At 39.3% G+C, this 23,296-nt stretch overlaps 1 pseudogene across 1 annotated transcript in view; it reads right to left on the bottom strand.

The window, feature by feature from the left end:
• LOC311204826 overlaps nucleotides 1-18,249 on the bottom strand; it is a 28,275-nt pseudogene extending 10,026 nt beyond the window's left edge. The window contains exon 1 of the transcript in view: nucleotides 17,994-18,249. The product of the transcript in view is annotated as an uncharacterized misc_RNA (transcript). The remainder of the gene's footprint in view (nucleotides 1-17,993) is intronic.
• Between the last annotated feature and the right edge of the window lie 5,047 nt (nucleotides 18,250-23,296).

The raw sequence follows: 23,296 nt of genomic DNA, 5'->3' as shown, positions 1-23,296 counted from the left end.
TAATATGTTTGCAGCCCTTTCCTGTGAAGGATCATCTCATATACCATTCTGTCACATGCACTAGTGCATTGCTGTGTGTGCACTGGAAGTGGAGGAACGGGTGCTTACTACTGCACCAGTGCAGGTGCCCAAGGTGCTGGCAACAACAGGGGCTGCAGCAGCCTCAGTCATTACACTGTGAGAAAGGACTGAAAAAAGCATGATGCCTGTGGTGGTTTGACCCTGGCTGGAGGCCAAACACACATGAGAGTCGCTCTATCACTCCCCTTTTCAGCTGAACAGGTGAGAAAATACATATATTGAGAGGCTTAGGAGTCAGGATAAGGACAGGGAGAGATCATTCCGCAGTTAGTGTCAAGGACAAAACAGACTCAACATGGAATAAAGGAAACAAAACTATCTAATTTATTACACTGCACTACACACGAGGTGAAACCAGATAATGAGTAGTACAACCAGATCTTTAGGCGCCTTCTCCCACCCCCACTTCACTGGCCTTGGCGTCTGCACAGTTTCTTACATCTTCTCACTCCCTTCTTTGGTGGCAAAAAGCAGCTGCTAGTGTTTTTTTATTTCTTAAATGTGATTCACAGTGGCACTATGACTATCGTTTATTGGTTCTGCCTTGATCAATAATGACTTCGGCCTTGAGCCGGCTGGTGTTTGCTCTGTCGGGCCTGCAGAGAGCTTCTAGGTGCTTCTTGCAGAAGACACCCCTGCAGCCCCCCTTCCTCACCAGAATCCAGCCATGCAAAAATACAACGTGCTTATTTCCAGACCAGGAAGGATGCACTGTTATAGATGAGTTCATACTATTACCTTGTATTGAAACTAAAAGCATTGAACTTTAGTATTTTAGTAACTATGGTATTTCTGTAATCATTAATTAAACAGTAGCAAGGAATTAATTCAAGCGCTGAAATTTGATCATCTCTCCTGAGGTACTTTTAGAAGGGTCTTTCACATGGATTTTGATCATGGGCCTATTTCAGAAGTAGACATGGGGCACGGAACAACTTCAGCATTAGTTCTCGTTTTGGAAAATCAGAGAGTTTAAGACTACCAACATAGGTTGTTCTATGCTACATTGCCTTGAGGCTAGCTTAGTTTGCTATCACAGGTGCAACTAAGAGTTTCCTTGAGTACTAACATTCACTTGAGGATAGGTTCTTAAAATATTCCCTGTGTTTTGTTTTGGTTTCAAACTCATCGAGTTAGACTTTATGGATTACAATAGGTATCAACTTTTTTCGTTTTATATTACAGGGCTGCAAAGTGAATGACACAGATTTGTAAATTCAACTCCATGCCAATGTCTCTTGTGACTTGAGACTTTGCAGCTAGGCAAAAGTTAAGTTATGACAAAGAATGGTATAATACTCTACTGAAGAGTTGTTTTCCTTATTCTTTCAGACTGAGGTCCTGCTCTTAAAGAAGTTTTCCTTATGATTTACTAAGTGGGAACTGCGTGATAATTTTTGAGATTGGTCCTGGCTTAGGTTAGTGTAAATAATGCCCCCCCTCGAAGGATAAAAATATCATTAACTCATTTAGGATAGCTATAAAACATATCTCCAAACTTCTGATTTTCTTTGTGTTCTTTTTGTTACTCTAAACTTCTCAGTCAAATTCAATCTTCAAAGCCATTACTCTAACTCTCCTGGGAAAACTAGGAGATACCAAATTGATGACATTAGTATCTGGGGAAGAATAGACTACGTCTGATTATCAAGACTGAATTATAACATTATCTAGATGACAGAAAGTGCTTGGATCCCAAAATAGGTCTACTGCCAGTTGAAAATGTTATACATTCTGTTGATATGTGAGTACTTTTTTCTTGAAAATATTAGTTATCAGAGTGACACAATATATAACCAATTAGTTATTTTGGGGTCATATTTTTCCTTTTACATAACCTGATCAATATAGTTCTGAACATGGAAAAAAATAGTAATAAATTCATTTACTCCTTCAGTGAAGGAGTACATGGGAATGAATGCAGTCTTGCTGAAATCATCCATGTGCAATTTTTTAAGAAATATTTAACTCAGAAAATGGAAGAAAGGTAATTACAATAAAACTACTACTTTTACACAATTCATTTGACCTATTTCTTTTTTTCTTCTGCCAATGGTTTGGATTTGTGTAACCTTACAACCTTCAGTGATATCACCCCTAAATAACAGTGCAATGGAATAAGTCACACCTTCATCAGTACCTTGTCCCTGTCTGAAAGGGTGCCTTACAGGCTTTAGAGCCAAAGTCCAAAGAGTTTTTTAAAGAAACATCTTCCTATGAGGTCCTTGTAGACAGAAAACACCTTGTCTGGGCATAACCAGCTCTTAGTGCTACACTTCAGCATGCTTAACTTCTGGCTCTGCTTGTGCACATAAGGTACAAACACAGAGCCAACCCAGCATAGTCACTATTTGTGTGGATAGAAAAACGTAATCTTTAGGGAGATTTCAGGGTCTATCTTAGAGTAACATCTGCTACCTACCTGATTCTTACTAAGAGTGCAGTTGTGTAATTACAGTGGCTGAACATGGTGATACTTGAGATACGGCATGTTAACACATGTGGCAGATACTTGCCACCCACAGATGGCCCAGTTGTCCTGCAGGTCTTGTGTCATATCTGCCAGTCCCACAGGTGTGTTAAGCACATTTCAGTCATTTCAGTGGTGTTATATGACTACGTGTAATTGTTCCCCTGCTTTGCCTTGTGAAATAATCTTGAGTTGCAGACATGGAATTAACATAAAGAAGTTTAAAAATCTGTGGAATGCATTCAAGCAGTGAAATGCATTCAAGCAGTGACAGGTAATATTCTAAAGTTTCACAAGCTTTCTTTGGTTTGGAAAAGCCTGCCAAAGTTTGAATATGTTAACAAATGTTATATCAGCCATTTAAAGCATAAGAGCAGGTTGGAAATCTCAGTGGCAGTCTCCTCTAAAATGACTTAACATATCAAACTTAGCCTGACTGCTGCCAACATGGTTATATTTATTTACTGCAAACAGTGTACTGACAGTCTCACTTTACTCTCTGCTGTTATCAGAAGCATAAGCAGTGAATGCCTTTATCTTCCTCCATTCCCCTTCCATTCTTCCCAAAAGGCCAGAAGCTGTCTTTTATCAACTATTATTATTTACAACATGTTCTTTGGTGTCTGATTTTTTCTTTTTATATATATATTATTTTTCAAAAAATATATTTATATTACTTTTTTAAAATTGTTTGACCTATTGGATCTTTCAGTAGCAGTCCTTGTCAGCTATTATTCCTTTTAGCAGCTAAAAGTTGTCTCATGATGCTGCCTCACTGAGTCAATTGTCTCCTTGAATGTATTAAAATGTGTGATGTATACATATACACAGAATCTGTGCACTTGTAAATGAAACAGCATAAAATAACATGAATCTGCTTTCCTCTTCAAACAGTTATTATATTTGTTTACAGCAGCCTAGCATTTTATAGGTCCCTAAGAATGAAAATGTATTAAGCAATGATGCATGCAGTAAAAATAAATGCACTTTTTTTCCCACCCCTATTTAATGCTTTTAAAATTATGGTATAGCACAAAAAGCATGATAAGGGTCCATTTGCCTCTGGGCAATGATCTTAAAGGAATTAGATATAGAAGAAACCCCATAAAACCTCCTAAAACATCAGGATATAGCTTGACTTCATTTGTAGTTTGTACTGGATATGGATTCTGGGCTGCTAGTTCCCTAAAAACCAAACACAGCCCATGTGGCCGCAATTATGACTGAAATATAAACATCTGGATAACTTACCAATCATCTGAATACCCAATGTAAGCTTAAACGTTTAACAGAACTTATTTAGAGTTTGGTGACTATTTTTTTTTCATGTTAACAATGAGTGTGCTACACATACTGTAAAATGCAATTACTACACAAGTTAAATGGGATAATTAAGCAGAGATTTTCTCGTACCGTGGTACGGAATTGTGAAGTGCTTAAATGCAGTGGAATGCCTCACATTCTAAATATGCTTTCGAGGTATAAAAGATGTGGGTTTTGACACTTTTGAGGAAAAATTAAATAATAATTTGCAAAATCAAAATAGCCGTGTAGTAGCATGAATCTATAATATTATGTAGCTCTGTGAATGCACTGGATTCATTGCTTATAAATAGCCTTGCACAACAATTTCTTCTGTTCAAGTGATAGATATTTATATAGCTGCATTATCTTAATTTTACAAAGGACAGGAATAAATAAATAGCTTACATTTTAATAGTTTGAGTTTGGGGTTTTTAATCTTTATATTCCTCCAAAATAACTTTGGAAGGCAGATCACTGGAACAGTGGCTGCAAAGCAGAATCACTAATTGGTGAGAAATCGTTTCTATCCATCATTTGGATGCGTTTTGCCAAAATATGAATACTTTGTAATATAACTTTCATGTAATGCAAGAAATGTAAAGACATATTATCTACAAATTGCATAATGCATTTATTCTTGTTATTTCAGAGTGGCTGAATAAGACATGACCTTTAGTCAGAATTTTGGACATCTATTCCTTCCATGCTTATTTTAATTCCTCAATTTACTATTTTGGAGGGTTCAGAAAAGTGAATAACTAAAATTTTCTTACAGGTAGATTTTTTTTTAAATATTGTAAAATATTTTACATAGGTAAGTCTTCTGTTAGCAACCCCCAAGAATCAAAAGCTACTAAACAAAATATTAATGTCTTATGCTGTTTTCATAATTTGCAGCCCAGATATTTACCTACTGTGAACAATTAGTGTAAAAAGTGAGTGGATCACAATGGTAGACTTTATTATCACTATCTAGTCCCTGATATGTACTATCTAGTACCAGAATGGTAGGGGTTGTAAGGATCCTCCAGAGATCGTCGGGTTCAACCCCCCTGCCAAAGCAGCTCCCTAGGGCATATTGCACACGTAGGCGTCCAGATGGGTCTTGAGTATCTCCAGAGATGGAGACTCCACAACCCCCCGGGCAGCCTATTCCAGGGCTCTGTCACTCTCACTGTGAAAAAGTTCTTCCACATATTGGCACGGAACTTCCTATGCTTCAACTTGAAGCCATTGGCCCTTGTCCTGTTTCCATAGACAACTGAAAAAAAAAACCCTGGCTATGCTGCAGTCTTAGGCAGCAGGGGGAAAAAAAAAATCCAGAACTCAGGTAGATATGAAATCCCCATTTTTTCTGGAATTTGTTTTATTATACAAAAGGAACTGTTTTGATACCATCCCAGACATATGAAAGACTAAAAACTACCAGAGTGGAAGCTGGCAGTCAGGTGAAATACCACGATACATCAGAGTATCTTATATTGCTCTAAATACCTACAGAGAGGCAAATAAATTGTATCCAACTTGTCAATGCATGTTAGGCAGTCTCTGATGACACTAAATGGAATCACCCCAAGAGATTAAACAGAGAAGAACCTAGACGGACGACAGAAGAAGAGAAATGCCAAATATCTGCCACTATATCAAGTTTAGAGCACAATATGTAGTTTGTTGTCTCAATAAACATCAAATAGAGGTTCCCTACTTGACCAGAGAATTTTTTAGTTAAATGGTAAGTGGTTGTCACCGAATAGTTGAGGCTGCTCAGAAACCACTGGGATTTCAAACCTTGAACTAGATCTTTAGCCTTGTAAACAATCTTTTCTTCAGTGACATTCAAGGTGCTCTAGAGCTAATCCCACACATTGGCATGGAAGTGGCAGAGAGAATGCAGGGCCCTGGAGAGATTTTTACCTTACTGATGCAACTCCTGGAGGTCACAGGAGGTTTATAGAGGAGTCTCGAATAACACTAGACACTGGTGTGTAGGTAGTTGAATTGACATCCTACTGACTCTTCAACTGAAAAGCTAGCTGGGTTCCTCTGGGAATATCAGCACTAGTGTCAGGCTGGGATTCAGCTGAGGAATAACAGGTATCTATTGGTGCCTGAAAAAAGATAGCAATATCCTACATGGCCTCCAAGAACTTTTTGACCTTAATGTAAAGTAAACAATAATCCAAATAAAATGTTACATTTCAACCAAGTAAATTGTAATAAATAACAATAAATAAATAATAATAAAGGCAAATTGAAACATCTTTATGCATATTTGAAACTTGTATTTTAATAAAAGTGGAACTAACCACATGACAATGTGACAAATGCCTTTAAAGTGCATTTATTTAATCTCATATAATGCCTTGCCAATATTTAATCAATATCAAAGAGGTACAATATTTTAAACACTATTCATTGTGATGTAGTAATGAGGGGATTGATTTGAGGTAGTACGGTCATCACACATTTTAATAACTTCACCAATTAATAACTTAATTCTACATGGGAATTAGATACAAGCCAAAAAAATACCAGAATTATTGTGTTTATTCAGAGTGTATTTCTGTGACTTCAGAAAGGTGTAAGGAGATGGAAATCTGGTTTTTGAAGGTCAAATTATTCCACAGTATAATTCCTCTGATGCCAACAGAGTTATTATAAGTATGCATTTGCTTTCCTGTCATAAGTGGTACAAGGAAAAGAAACAGTTTTACAGAGCTTCTAAATTAGCTGCATCTCATCTCTCCCATCCATTCTTTCCCAAATTAACTCACCCTGTCTTCCTTTACCACAAATAGCAAGAAATAAAAAACAACACAAACTACCATCAAGCTTCCCGAAACCCATTTGTCAGTGGCAATTTTGAATGGAACATTTCCTACTTAAAGAGGTAGGTGATTAATTTGTTCGTGTTTAAACAAGACCTCAGGATGCATTGTTTTTTTTCAGATTGCACAACCTGGAATAGACACAGTCCTGATCTAACTGGAAGGTTGAATAGATCTGAAGCCTCACTTCTATCATCCGACATTGGCAGACATGCTGTGAGAGCCATGGATGAAAGAGAGAGGGGTGAAGAATGCTCAGTCATTATTTTTCCCTGCATTGTTTAATGCATATTGAGTGAGCTACATATGCATCTATCCAAGGTGTATCCGCTAAATTAAAAGATCAAAGTAGTGTAATTTGAGTCACTCACTGGTATTTGTTAAAGGCAAGCTCAGGCCATGGAAAATTTCAAATTAAGGCCAACTCTGAAGAGCTAAATTTAGTCTACCAGCTCTGTAACCGCTCATACACCTCCATTAGGCAGTGGATTGGGCAAAATAGAAAGTTGGGTACAGATTAGTGCCTTTCTCTTGTCAAGCACAAAAAGACACTTGTTGAAACTGCTTTCCCCAGCTTGCTCAGTGCTTTAGGACCAAAAGTACTTGTTGTCAAGAGCCCACACTGTCTAGTGATGATACCTGTATGTTTTCAAAATTATTTTGTATCAAAAGTCTTCTAGTTTCTCTTACTCCTATGCCTTTGCATATGTGTTCTGATAGAAACAAAATACATATTTAGAAAAAATACAGAAGTTTAAAAAATATATTTATTTATGGACCAGTTATGAAATTTTATCTAAATATACTCTTTTTGGAAGACTGCAAGAATGTTACTGATGAATACAAACACACATAAAAGTTATTTAGTAAATTCTTCCCTAGTAGTATTTTTTTTCTTATCTGGGGAAAAAAAATGCTGTCATGTTAGAACTGAAAAGAAAGAAATCATAAATCCAATTACATGGAAACAAATAAAACCCAAAAGAATTATGATTTTCTCAGAAAGAAGCAATACTGTAAGAAGTAAATTATTATTTAAAAATAAATCCATGAAGCACAATGCAAGACAAAGCCAAATTGTATATGCAATTATTTTATATGTGTGCTAGAACTACTTTTAAAGGTTCATTGGCAATTGTCTGTTCAATTGGGCTTGTAGTACTGCATACCCAAATACCCTGTGTTTAATCTTCCCTTGCATTAATAGTTGAAATTGCTCTTGAGGTAGTATTTCCATGTGTTTGCATTTATGCAATTGCACATTAGTGTGGCTTAAAATCCATGCTTTAAATGGACTATAGCATAACCATAAGATAGTCAGTCAGGAGGATAAAATAGTCAGCTTGCTTTCTCTTGAGGAAAAAATAATCCAGAATAAAATATAGGAACTAATATAGAAGAGTGTATTAAGATATAGAAACTTAGGCACAATAATAGCCAGCAGAGTCTGAAACAGACACTGAGGGCTGTTTGGGGTTTTTTTAATTGGAAATATTTAGAATTTTAGAAAACATTTTGTTGTGGAAGAATTGTGATTGACAATCACAAGTCAATAGATTTATCCTGGAACAAATGAAGTCAAGGTAACTCACAGGTTGTTCATTCAAATCACAGAATCACAGAATCGTAGGGGTTGGAAGGGACCTCAAGAGATCATTGGGTCCAACCCCCCTGCCAAAGCAGCTCCCTAGCTCATATCACTCAGATAGGCATCCAGACGAGACTTGAATATCTCCAGTGAAGGAGACTCTACCACCTCCCTGGGCAGCCTATTCCAGTGCTCTTCTCCACGAAACTTAAGACCTTATTAGAACATGCCCTATGCATTTTTCATGTAAAAAAAATAGTGGTAAGTGTTAGAAATGCCAGTGGTCCTAAGAAAGGACTTGTGGTAGACACGTTAGTGAAGCAGTAATTTATTATACGTTCTTGCAAGAGCAGGGGACCTAACAAAGTAGACACCCCTTTGGTCAGAGTTTGTAGCATTTTTATACTATATCCCCGTCCGAAATCATTAGGTTACCTCATACACCTATACATATTCATAACCTGTCCCGCTTCGTGTTAAAATGAGTTCCAAGAGGTGATTTCCATAAACTCCTCCCAATTGCATCTGCACACTGCCTCATGGTAGTGGTCATTGGGGGTCTCAGTGATGAAGGCTCAAAGTCTTCATCAGGTTGAACTTTTCACCTCCTTCCCCTGGCACATGTGTAGTTGTGGTTGTTCCAGGTGGGCAACTATAATTGGGATGTTTCCTTCTTATCAGTCCTTGGTCCACATTAAATTATTCCAAGAACACTAATCACTCCGGACTAACTACACTAGAAACACTAGAGTTGTTCAACTGAGACATTGTTTATTTGTGGTCACCTCTGACATAACCACTATGGCACTTCAAACCATCCTGTTAGCGAGTCCTCCTCAACCCTTTACAAGCATCTTATTAGCAAGCCCCCTTTATCACAAATAGCAGTAATAGCAAGAGGTGCAATATTTCAGCAATGTTGAGTCATAAGTCCACTGCTACAGGCATTTGTTGAGGGACACAGTTTTTCATACCACCCCGTGGCTCAATATTGCCATCTTATAGATGGTGCTCCATGATGGGTAGAGGACAGGGGTAAAGTAAGGAGGAAGGAAAAGAAAAGTGTGTGCACAATAGTCCAATAGCTACAATCAAAACATTCAAACAATTGACATTTCCAATAATCAATAATAACTGTTAACATTTGATGAACATTAATTAACACCATAGGTATCACAAGAACACGTGAAGTAAAAGTTTCCCTCCCCTGTTTCCCTATGGATTAAGTTTTTCAAAATTTATGAGCTCAACTTAGGCGCTTTCATGTCTGTCAGGGTACCAAGTTATAAATATTCCTTTTGTCCGGGACACACGTTTGTTGTCTGAATAGTGGGGCTTAATTAGGACCTAAAGTTTGTTGAAGGAATCCAGAGTCCCCATCCAGGCTTCAGTTTTAATTATGCAGCAGCACCTTTCCCATGAGCTATCTCCTCTGGAACAAGGCCCCAAAGTAATACAAAATTGAGTCAAACCACACACCACCCCCCCCCCCCCCCCCAATAAATCACCTGATAACCTGAACATGGCAGAAACCTGTTTGTGGAGCCAGATAACTTACATTCCACCTCATTACCTGAGTCACAATTCAACCACTTATAGAATTGTCCGATGTATGGATACAAATTTCATCTGCATCCATTAACAGGGCTGTGTATTCTAATTGAGAGATAGGTTGCGCCATAATTCTTTTAACACAATTAACAGCAAAACTTCCGTATCTTCCTAAATTCCTCTACAAAGGATTGATGATGAGGCAGCCTGAGTCCTTCACCTTTCAAGTCATCAATGCAATAACCCTTTTCAATTTGCAAAAGCAACATTTCCCAGCATTTTCCACATAAGGAAGCATAGAAGGAGTTAGTGAATGTGGCACATGGAGGAAATCACTGAAACAAGAAAAAAATTACATCATCTATTGCATTCCTTTTAGCAGAATTCACAAAAAAAAAAGAAAATTACAGATGAAATGATGAATAGATTTTCATTGGACCACAGTATTTTCAGTTTTTATAAAAGATCTCAGTAACAGCAATGTCTCCTAAAAAAGTTGCTTGAAAGAAAATATATAATTTGTCTATTTTCTGATATACAAGAAACTTGTCCTCTGAAACAATATATTTTAAATAAAGTTGAGGTTTCATTTTGGCTTAAAGACTTTCAGTTGAAGAAAAACAAAACAAAAATTCAAATGCTCTGAAAATATCACATAAAAGTTAACCTTATGGCAAATGAAGAAAACACTTAAAGTTAAGACACAGACAATGTAGATGTTACTTCACCGTGCTTATTTTCTGTGTGCTCATGATTAAACTCAACTGAAGTTTAGCTACCAAATATTCATAAAGTTCACCCATATTAAGTACTGAGAAAGGGAGCTGGTGAGAAAAAGAAGGAACTACTTCTGGAGAGTGGTTAACTGTGCAGTCAAATGCTTCCCTAGGTATCAACTGACTGTTATAGGTCAATACCTGTCTTTCTCCGACATACACACATGTACTTCAGAACTAAATCTATTTGTTTATGATTTGGAGCTGAAACACATTTGAAATTCCTGATGATCAAATTTTAGATTTGAGTTGTGTTGGCTTCTGATTAATGTGTAATTCTTACATGAGTGTACTGAAAATTCTGAAGTAGAAGCAAAGTCTCCATATGTGGAGGCATCCAGGATGAAAGAGTTTGTTTATAGTTTATACTGGTTCTTTGATTTTCTGCATTTAGAAGACTTAAATTTAATCGCTGCCATTAACCATAAATGCTGCAGTAGTTAATCCTATACACAAGCTGTAAATATATCCAGCAATTGTGGATGCCGAATGAGTAATATTCTACTCCTTAGGCTCTGTACCTATAAAAGAATTTTTGTTAGAAGCCAGATGTCTACATCTGTATTTTAGCAGTTAAATAAGTACATATATAATATTTTATCAGTGATATAAACACTGTCTGTACACACATGCACACAGACTCTTAGGCACACATAGATTTAGACTGCAAACATCTCAGTAAGTCTCACTAGGTGATTTAGAGTTCAACAAAGCAATTTGAAATGTTACCTTAAATTTTACAAATGCTCTTTTGACAAGGCCAATTTTTAATTTATAAGCTGAGGATAATCAAGACTAATTTAAGTTGTAATTATTCAATATAATGTCTGGAATAGATATTAATTTAAAAAAAAATATTTTTAGTAATCTCCTTTTAGACAAAAGCAGCAGGCAAACTTTGTGTTATTCTACCCAGTAGAAGGTGATACCAAAAATACTATTAAATACTATATACAGGAAACAGAGACACTGTGGGTAAAACGTCACTGATCTGATGTCTAATGGTCTTTCTTCTTTATGTCTACTTTTGTGGTTGCAAAGACATATATATATACACACACACACACACACACACACACACACACACACAGACACACACACATACAAGTATGTCTGGGCTCCTCACCATAAGAAGGACATTGAGGTTGTTAAGTAAGTGCAGAGAAGAGCAACCAGGCTGGTGAAGGGGCTGGAGGGAAAATCCTATGAGGAATGGTTGAGGGAGCTGGGGATGTTTAGCCTGGAGAAGAGGAGGCTGAGGGGAGACCTTATCACCACCTACAACTACATGAAGGCAGGTTGTAGAGAGTTGGGCAATGGTCTCTTCAGCCAGGTGACAGGAGATAGAACAAGGGGAAATGGCATGAAGCTGTGCCAGGGCAGGTTTAGATTAGATATTAGAAAAAAATTTTTTGCTGAAAGAGTTGTCAGGGCCTGGAACAGACTGCCCAGGGAGGTGGTGGAGTCACCTTCCCTGGATGTGCTTCAAAAGAGGGGAGATGAGGTACTTAGGGATGGGAATGGTTGGACTTGATGATCTTCAAAGGTCTCTTCCGACCTTGTGATTCTTTGATTCTGTGATATATATACACACACATGCATATGTTAAAAAAACCTTTTAAGATTTTGAATGAGCAAAAACTACCCGTCCATGAAAACTAAGAAAATTGTAGGTGTTTGGGTCTGTGCTGTGAAAATAGGGTATCCATTTTTCCTCCAGATATATTTCAGTTGTAATTTCTGCAGAAGTTTTAGGGTTTCTTGCTTTCATTGTTTTTTGCAAGTATTTCTTATGGGGGAGTAAATCCTGTTTCAGATATCAAAATATAAACTTGTTTAGCTGCATATCAGCCTATTTAAAGCAGGCAGTTCTCATTGCTAATACTAAACACACTGATAATGATTTTTTTTTTTAGGTACGCTACCAGTTAATTTCTATGAAACCTATCCAATGCAATACTCATGCTGGGAAAGAGATTTTCTCCCAATTCCCTTTTAAAAGTAAATAAAATATTGAGTGTATTTTTATAGCATAAGGGAAATCCAGCCACATTTTCTTTTGCTCAGCTTAAGATGCATCCTGATGGAAATTTTCATCTTTGTGCTGAAGAATGTAATTTTTGACTGAATTTCAGAAGTCATAATGAGATTGGCGTTCAATGGAAAAACATTTCATAAAACCTCTCACTCACAGTAATGTTTGTAGTCTCCTTAGTAATGTCACTGCTGAATAAATTATATTTCTAAGCTGACTTTACTGGTTACTAATGTTTATGGAATGAAAGTACCGATGAATTTCAGTGTTATTTAGTCTTTCATTGCTCAGTCCAGGAAATGTAGCTAGAAAAGAATGATACAACAGAGGAAATAGCACATCCCTTTGCAAGGCCTGATGATGGCAACGTGTTCCTCAGCTGATGGCAATACTAACATTCTATGTACTACATTATTTGTTTTCTTTTTTCTTTTAGCATTTTCTTTTGTATAAATTTAAGAAGAGATGTGAGATTAATGTCCTCTGAGCCCTTGGCTAGAAGTGTCAATTGTACCACAGTTCGAGACGTATTTCCTTCACGATAGCACCTGCAACATGTTAGGTGGTACCTAAACAAATTAGAAAAACAACCTTCCTTTTTAAGATTTCTGTCTTGGCCACTTTCATATGGTTACTTGGTTACAGAATAAGGTAGAACTTAGTATATATAAGAATGCAAAGAAATATCTTTACAGAATGAGGATGCCTAATTTTATCCAACACTATGTTTACGTCCTGTATTTTACTAGAAATATCAAGTGAAGGCCTGTGAAGCTTTGACTTTCTAATATATTAAGAGTTTTCTCTATATATCAAAACCAAACCAAAATAAATAAAAGGAAAACAGTGGTGCCTTTCTTTCTGTATTTCAAGTTGTCACTGACGTAATGTCCTATGCATTTCCATCCATTGAAACCTGATGGCCGAATTCCATTTAGGCAGAGATGAATCTGACATTCTTCATGAAGTTCATAGTTCATGGAGTTCACAGCCTCAATAAAGCCCAAACAATTTAAAGCATTTGTTGCTCCTCTGGATGTTATCAAGTAATTGCAAATTTTAACTCTGAAAATTAACATTGTAGTACAAGTAGTTTTAGACATAGCCAGTAGAGAGGTCATTCTTATTTTTTGAACTTCTGTTGTATTCCTACATTAACTTTTCTTACACTAACTATGCCATTTAGAAAGCAAAAGAATCACAGAATCACAAGGTCAGAAGAGACCTTTGAAGATCATCAAGTCCAACCATTCCCATCCTATGCTTAACCATATCCCTAAGTACCTCATCAACCCTTTTTCTGAACACATCCAGGAAAGGTGACTCAACCACCTCCCTGGGCAGTCTGTTCCAGGCCCTGACAACTCTTTCAGCAAAAATGTTTTTTCGAATATCCAATCTAAACCTGCCCTGGCACAACTTCATGCCATTTCCCCTTGTTCTATCTCCTGTCACCTGGCTGAAGAGACCATCGCCCACCGCTCTACAACCTGCCTTCATGTAGTTGTAGGTGGTGATAAGGTCTCCCCTCAGCCTCCTCTTCTCCAGGCTAAACATCCCCAGCTCCCTCAACCATTCCTCATAGGATTTCCCCTCCAGCACCTTCACCAGCCTCGTTGCCCTTCTCTGCACTCGCTTGAGGACCTCAATGTCCTTCTTATGGTGAGGAGCCCAGAACTGCACACAGTACTCAAGGTGTGGCCTCACCAGTGCCGAGTACAGGGGCACAATTACCTCCCTACACCTACTGGCCACACTGGTTTTGATACAAGCCAAGATGCCATTGGCCTTCTTGGCTGCCCGGGCACACTGCTGGCTCATATTCAGCCTGCAGTCGACCAACACCCCCAGGTCCTTCTCTGCCTGACAGCTCTCCAGCCAGTCTCCCCCAAGCCTGTAGCGCTGCATGGGGTTGTTATGTCCCATGTGCAGCACTCTACACTTGGCCTTGTTAAACTTCATCCCGTTTGTCCAGTCTGTTCAGCTCGTTGTGAAGAGCCTCCCTACCCTCAGGCAGATCAACACTTCCTCCTAGTTTAGTGTCATCTGCAAACTTACTGAGGGAGCATTCAATCCCTTCATCAAGGTCATTGATAAAGATGTTGAACAAGACTGGACCCAGGACTGAGCCCTGGGCGACGCCACTTGTGACCAACCCCCAGCTGGATTTTGTTCTATTCACCACCACCCTTTGGGCCCATCCAGCCAGCCAGCTTTTAATCCAATTGAGGGTCCACCTGTCAAGGCCCGTGGCAGCCAGTTTCTCAATCACAATGCTGTGAGAAACCGTGTCAAGGGCTTTACTGAAGTCCAGGTAGACCACATCCACAGCCTTCCCCTTGTCCATTAAGCGGGTCACCTTGTCATAGAAGGTGATCAGGTTAGTTTGACAGGATCTACCTTTTGTAAACCCATGTTGACTGGGCCTGATCCCCTGGCCATCACACATGTGCTGCATGATAGCTCCCAAGATGACCCTCTCCATGATCTTCCCCGGGACTGAGGTCAGACTGACAGGCCTGTAGTTCCCCGGATCCTCCTTCCGGCTGTTCTTATATATGGGGGTAACATCTGCCAGCCTCCAGTCGAGTGGAACTTCCCCAGTCTGCCAGGATTGCTGATAGATGATGGAAAGGGGTTTGGCAAGCACATCTGTCAGTTCTCTCAGCACCCTCGGGTGAATCCCAACTGGCTCCATTGACTTGTGGGTATCTAACTGGCCAAGTAGGTCGCTAATCATTTCCTCCTTAACCATGGGAATTTTGCTATTCCTCCCCTCTCTGCCAGCCAGTTCCTGAGGATGAGTACTCAGGGAATATCCAACTGTATTATTAAAGACTGAGATAAAGAAGGAATTAAGGACCTCAGCCTTGTCCTTATCCCTTGTCACTAACGTTCCCTCAGCATCCAATAAGGGCTGGAGATTCTCCTTGACTCTCTTACTGTTAATGTACCTATAGAAGGATTTTTTATTATCTTTTACAGAACTGGCCAGTCTGAGTTCCAGTTCAGCTTTAGTCCTTCTGACTTTCTCCCTACATGATCTCACGAAATTCCTATAGTCGGCCCAAGACACCTCCCCCTTCTTCCAAAGGTCATATTTTTCCCTCTTTTCCTGAAGATCTTCATGGATCAACATATTAAATGCTTGAAAGTAGTCATTGCAACATAGTCTGGAAAAAGGTAGCTAATACTTGCTTGTAAATTGAATAGTGTCACCATCATATCACATTTATCAAGCAATTTGAATAGAAAATGCATATAATTAATACTGATTATTTTCACAGAGTTCATAGAATAGTAGCAGTATAATGTGCAATGAATATCAAAACCCTGTCTCCATGGGAACACCAGCTCTAATAAACTACCTGAAATTAATAATGCAACAGTTCAGGTAAGGTATTCCTGTAAATTACAGCTGTTGAACTCCCAGGCAAGAGAGACACAACTTAAGGAACTGTCTGAAGACACAGTCCCCTGAAAGTTGGACTAAGTAAATACTTAATAATTTCACTTATACAGTAACCACAATTATGCCTTCAGTTACTGTTTCATGTCTGTATATTGGAGAAAAAAACAAACAAAAGTAGTTTTTATATAAATTGTAAGACCGGGGAGGTTAACACTGGCCTGGCTAGAACCAGGACAATCACTCTTCAGATACCAAAGACAGGATTCATTTGCCATGACAGATGCTGCCTCAGGAGGACACAAAGCTGTAGTTGAGGTACTGTGTCCACCTGTCTCATATCAATGACCAAGATGCTCCAGAAACTCTTACATGGTGCAGTATGCAATACTTGGGTAGCTAAATCATGCCTGTAACAGTTCAGGAGACAGCTGTTGCTCTTTGAACTTCTGATTCAGAACAACTTCATGATCCAGAATGTTTTCCTGGAAAACTATCTGAGTTGCTTTGAGATAAAGAAATTGGCATAAAATTAAGTGATTTTATATATCCTTAGTGTAATTTTAATAAAAAGAGCTGCATAGTTGAACTGCAGAAGCGGAACAACCTTAGAGATAAGGAAGTAATGAGCTAACATAACTTGGTAGAATAGCATGTTTCTGATAACTCCATTGTAATTTAGTAACCAATCGGAGAAAGGGTAATATGTTGTAATTGTTTACGTGCATCCTGCTTGAGGTTGAAACTAGTTTTAACAAGATGATGCTTGTAAGACCATGAAGAAAAACACAAAGAGCATGCCCTGAAAGAAGAGGTAAAAAGTTAAGTGAGAGGAAGACATCCAGCCTTCATCCCTGAAGATCACCAGAAGACCACCTGAATGTCACTGTGCATGTTCTGTTTGGGAGGACTTAATGTAAAGGACTTACTGGAAATAATTTGTATAACCAAACCTTTTCTAAAGAAATGTAATGAATATGTAAAACTACTTTGTATAAAATTAGGAAGTTTTGCCTTGAACGGTGCACACATTAGGAGGAGCGATCCCCTGTGTGCCCAGCAATGCAATAAAGAATACCTGCTTCATAACCAACCTGGTTATTGAGTTTTGATTTCTTCAAGCACGGCTTCAGTTTGGAGAATGGCTCTGTAAGAAAGAGGATAGCTTAGGCTTGGGAATGTTCTGGTAGGTACACAATAAAGAGTATGCGTTACAGACTGCTTGAAGTTATTTCACAAATTTAGGGCAATGCTGTGACCTGTGGACCAGCTGCATCTGCCACATGTGTCAGTACTGTGGTAACGTCTGGCTCAGAGGTCCACAAACAGGTTTCTGTAATGTCTAGTGCACCAGGACACTCGGGTGGGGGAGTGGTGGTGGGGGTGGGGGGTGTTCAAGCGGCTCAGCCTTGGGTTGCCTTGAGACCCCATCTCTGCAGTTGTGTAAATAGCTCAAACTTGAGTTGTTTAGTCTCTGCTGTAGTTCAGTCTCTGCTTACAGAGACTAAACAACTTATAGAGACTAAACAACTCTGCTTACAGAGACTAAACAGGGCAGCGCTGCATAATGCAAAACCTGAAACCTGGGTTGAGCCTCGAATGCCTTCAACAAACAGTAAACCCTGAGTAGCAATCACACCGCTATTCAGCTGCCTACCAGTAATATAAAGGCAAGCCAGGGGGCCTCCATTTGGCTTCAATGGGCCCAGACAATACAAAGATATGCAAAAAGATAGGGCATAAGATAAGGGGGAACACTGCTAATGACAAACATAGAAGGTGCTACTGTCCAGTCCTGGAACAGTCCTGCCTACTGTCACGTGGGCAAAGACGTAAAAGCAAATAAAACCCCTCAGATTCCGTCTTTAAAGCGGGAGCGGCTTCTCCAAATCTGGGAGGAGACTCTTCCCCCTTGGCCAGTATTCTGGCTCGGCTAACGAGAACCCTTACCTGCAGAGGGGTAAGTGAAAATTTGATATGCTTTAAGATTGTAGTCTGGGGTGACTGTACTTAGTGCGCTTGTGAGTTGTAGTAGCGAGTTCCACGAACCTGCAGTGGTTGTAATGCGGAACCTTGTGACTTGCCCGCGGGCGGTGATACCGCGTGGCGTGACTCTGCTGTGTGGGCAGCAGTGCATTGTGTTGAGTCTCTTGCGGTTGTGATAAGCGTAGTCGTGCTTGTGAACTGTAGTAGTGCATTTCTCCATTTTATCCATGAAACCTGCAGCAGTAACGTATTGAATCTACACGTGGGTTTTAAATATGTATATATATATATATTTGCCGCTAACCCCCCGCTGTCCGTTGTCTTCCTGTAACAACAGTGGCATCAGGGATTGGCAGTCCTTGCTGAGATAGTTGTCGCAGTTTTGCGTAGCTGGGTGCTAGAAGCTAAAAGCAGCCATAAGGTCTCTGGAGGCCCTCGATTCAAGGCCAGAGTCCGTGCTGACCAGGGTCGAGCCCATCGGCGATGGTCACAGCACCTCTGGGAATCACATTTAGGAGAGAAAAAAAAACTTAAAGCAGGTGCATTTTGCCACCAGACAATGGAGTGAGGAGATGTAAGAAGCTGCACAGACACCAAGGCCAGGGAAGAAGCGAGGGGGGGGAGGGGAAGAATGAGGCGCCAGAGAGACATTCCCCTGCATCCCATGGATAAGACCATGGTGAAGCAGGCTGTCTCCCTGCAGCCCATGGATAATGAGGGGGAGCAGAGATCATCCAGAGCCTGCGGAGAGATCGATCCATGCCGCAGCAGGTTTGCCGGGGAACTTGTGACTCCCTGGGTACCAGGCCGGAGGAGTCTGGGCCCGAAAGTCAGCCCCCCATGGAAGGGAGCTGCGCTGAGGCAAGGGGTGAGGAGATGACTCCCCGATAGAGAGGATTCACGCTGGAGAAGTTCGTGGAGGACTGTCTTCCGTGGGTGGGACCCCACGATGCAGCAGGGGAAGGGTGTGTTAAGATCTGGAGAAAGAAAGTAGCTTGTGAGGAACTGACTGGAACCCCACTCCCCATTCCCTGCCCCTCCCCGCGCCATGTTGCGGGCGAAGAAGGGAGTAAAATCGGGAATGAAGTTTAAGTCTGCTAAGAAGGGAAGGGATGGGGGGGAAAGTGCTTTAAGATCTGACCGCACTTCTCATTACCCGACTCTGGTTTCACTGGGTGTGTAGTGGTAACGTAATAAATTAGTTTGCTTTATTCTGTGCTGAGTCTGTTTTGCCCGTGACAGTAATTGCAGGGTGATCCCTCTCTGTCCTTATCCTGAATCCTAAGCCTCCCAATATATATTTTTCTCCCCTTTTCGGCTGAAAAGGGGGGTGGTAGAGCTAGAGCGCCTTTGGTGGGCATTTGGCTTCTAGCCGGGGCTAAAACACCTCAATAGTCCATCCTGAAAACAAAATCTACTACAATGTGCACGGGTATTTTATATATTTTCAATATAAAATATATAAAATACAATATAAGCAGTACTATTTGTCCATCATTACAACATCCCAAATCCAAACACGTCAGACATATAATCTTGTGTTTTGAGAGAAATAAATTTCATAAACTGTCGAACCACACCCTTCCCCTGCTATTGTATTTGTTTAAATATGGGGGCAGCTACCAAAGTAAATTTTTTAGGGAGGCTATTATATTTTAATAGTTTATTTGTTGGTTTGTTTGGGGTTTTTTTTTTTAGATCATTCGTACAATATTTTCCCTCTCCCTCTTCTATACACTCTATCTATTTTGTTCTTTTTCTAGTCATGGTGACATACACTGCATCATCTGCTAGTATGAAAATTGGAACAAATAGCCTTTGATAGCAGAGCCATAGCATAAGTGAAAGTTTTTTGTAATCTTTTAGACTATTCTTCACATTTTACATTTCTGTCATGACAGCTTCATTTAAACCTTATGCAATCTTAGGGGAAAATGGAAATAGGTTATCTTTATTTTTTAAATTATGTGACAGGACTAAAATCGAGGAAATTCATTCCCTGACTGCAAAATTATATTTTGAAGAAAACTTTTTTTTATTACAGCAATATCAGCTATATATAAAAAGTTTGAGATGCCATTTCAATTAGATAAATGAAAAATTAGATAGAAGACATTCCCTAGCTGTCGGTATTTACTTTAAGTTCAAGCTATCTGTGCAACTTGTCTCTACATTCAACTTTCTGTTATAAAACTGTACAGGATGGTTACAATTTTTTTTTTAATCCCATGAATGAAAAAAGATACAGTATTATACCACTGGGAATGATAGAAAATATAAGAAGATAAATTAATCCTCACACACTCCCCATATTAATGAATTTCACGGTGTATGTTGGAATATATAACCTGCCATGCTTGGGGTCATATACAAAGAGCATAATTTCCTACTAGTGTGTTTCCAAGGGGAAAAAAATGGTGTAGGTTGGTTTCATCTAATTTAAGTTTCATAGTGCTCTTGGAAATTAGTGTAAATTCAACGTGGAATATTGCTGACAAATTAAAAATTGGAATTTAAATAAGTTTGAGGCTATTCAGTATGAGATACTGCATCTGTGGTATTTCATTAGTAAGTGGAAATGTGGTAAGGGAGGACAGTGAATGTCTTCTGCATTATGAATCAAATGTCTGCCTACGTGGTAGAATTTCAGCTTGATTAATAGATAAGGCTTGTTTTAATTTGTTTACATGCAGTAGCATTTATGGGTAAATACATTTATAGAAAAGCAGCAAGCTCATCAAAACCCAGCATGGTTTATATTATACTAACTGGAAATACTATTCCCCCCACCTTAAAGAGAAATTATTCCTCCCAACCCCATACTTGCCTGGACAGTATGTTTTGTGACAGCTTATATTGTGAAATGAGTGAGAAGGAGGAAATAAAATTACATTTTAAAATGAAAAATCCTACCCTAAGATAATAAGAAATGCTGATTAGATGCTATTATAGGAAAGAAAAAGTATTTTTTTTTCAACTACTAGTAATTCATTCAGTCCTCCCTCCAGACCTATAATGTCCAAAGCTGTCAATGAAATTCTATTTTAAAACTGTGTGTCTCCAATGAAGGCAATTGCTTTATTCCAGATTTCCTCTGTTGCAAGAAGAAAGGACATATAACAGACTTATCAGGCAAGACTCTATTTTGGCCCTGAAATAATACAGTGTCAAAGCATAAACATGTAATTGTAAAATAAAACAACTGTATTCCAAATCAGGTATTTTGCTCTTCTCTACCTTGTAAACATGGGACAAGAAGGTGTGCTATCAGCAGGTGTAAGACTCTGGTTTGTATTATCTGAACAAGGTATGAGCAAAATGTTTCAAACATGATAATATGTAGATTCTGTTTGCAAACTGTAATGGGATTTGTTGCAGCCCTCTTGGAGATGCTTGAATAGAAACTCATTAGGTTGTTCTGTTGAGTTGCATAGTTCTGGGATAGAAAAGAATAATCTGCTGAATTCAAGCAGGCTTTCTAGGTCTGCATGCAGATCAGAGGTCAGCCTCTTATAATTGTATGGAAGTGGTTCCGGTGGGCATGTTTAGACTGTTAAATGAAAAGCAACCAGGAATTGAGCTTCAGGAGTTGATATACTCTTTGGCTCCAATTTGGATGGCATTAACCACTGCTTTTCTATCCAAATTTTGCCCAGAAGCAGGTAGTCCTAAGCAGCGTGGATGCAAGTTCAAAGATGAGAAGTAATGACAAGCTATAGTGGATCTGTATACTCAGGTTTATTTAAAAAAAAAAAAAAAAAAAAGAAGAGGGTAGAGCTTTCACTTACCTGATTCTCACACAATTTCTCAGTTGCTTACCCAGTCATAGTCAACAGCCTTCCTGGTTGCAGGTGGCAGGCTAGTACTTGAGAGCTCAGAAGTTCAATTGCCAATATTCACCCACAACTGTCTATCATTGCTGATGATTTAAGCTGTTTCTCATCTACTGATGTGAGCCAGCCTGTGATTGTCCCATTTTAACAAGAGATACGGCCTTGTCTGTATTGACTCCCAGTTTTTCTAGTACTAAAAACTTCCAGGTGCTCTGTTCTTACAGACCACCTGTTCTGTTAGGTGAATCATTGACATCATTGCCCTTGGACAAGTTTAAAAAAAAAAAAAAGCATAGTCAGACACAAGCAGTCAAACTTCTGTATTTCTTCCTGCTTTGGTTTCCTCATCTTTTTAAAAGCTCTTTGGAATTCAGTCAATTTAATATCCAGCATTCTCGTCGAGCCTTCTTACAAAAACCTGTGTGAGGCCCCTGAATAGGGTTATTACTCCATCAGTCCGGTTGGGGGGGACAGATAACCACTTGGGACCTCCCTTCCCCACCAACTCCTTTCCAGAACAGTCTGCAGCTCAGCACTGAGTCTGCCCAAGAGATGCTCTGCCTCCCCAGAAGGGTGGGGCCAGGGAGGGTAAAAGATGCAGATTTGGGACACCTGCACCCAAGGACTACAGCTTTGTAGGTGATCTGCCCCTGGGTCCTGATATCTTCTTTCATTCACTTTATCAAGCTCTCTCACCTCTCTCAATTTATAACCGTATTCTCAGCACATAACAGAAATGCTGCTTCCAGTTTTGTGAAGTTCAGCTAACTGTAATCCCTTACTCCAAATATGTAGTGCAGTTTTGTTGGCAAAGCATTGTAATTGTACTCACTTTTAGGTAAAGTTGTGTTTTTCTTGGAGCTCCTGGATAATTGTTGTTACCCCTGAGTACCACACAGAGGATGACAGGAGCTAATCTAATCTTGCTGGTGTGGCTGTTAAAAGAGACTAGCTTTTAACAGCCACACCATGGGCTTTTAACAGACTACCCCATGGGCAGGTAGAAGAGTTTAACTCTACACATACCCATCTGCTGGGATGGGACAGGCAGGTCTAAATCTCTATGGTGTGCCCAGCTGGTGGGACGTGACACCAGTGGATCATGGTTTTACCATCTTTCCTTGTTAGCAAGGTGTAAGTAAGTTTCACATTCACTAAGTAAGCAGCTACAATTTATACACCTGAAGCCAGTGAACTTATCTCCTGTGTAGGTTTGGAAGAGAAAAATCCATCTCCAGATGGTGATTCATATTAATTTCAGGTGAGCATCTATATATTCATTTAACAGATTCAGGTGGTGACTCTTTTGTTCCATTGACTGTATATGAAAGTGCGTTTAGTGAGTACTGCTGACTTAAAATCACCAAACTTAGTGCTGTTTACCACCAGCATGCGGCAGAGGTTCCTTATATGTAGAGACAAGATGTCCTGGCT

The sequence above is a fragment of the Gallinula chloropus genome (assembly GCF_964237585.1).
Source record: "Gallinula chloropus genome assembly, contig: HAP1_SCAFFOLD_112, whole genome shotgun sequence".
NCBI classification, from domain to species: domain Eukaryota; kingdom Metazoa; phylum Chordata; class Aves; order Gruiformes; family Rallidae; genus Gallinula; species Gallinula chloropus.
This window is presented reverse-complemented; position numbering and strand designations above follow the sequence as displayed.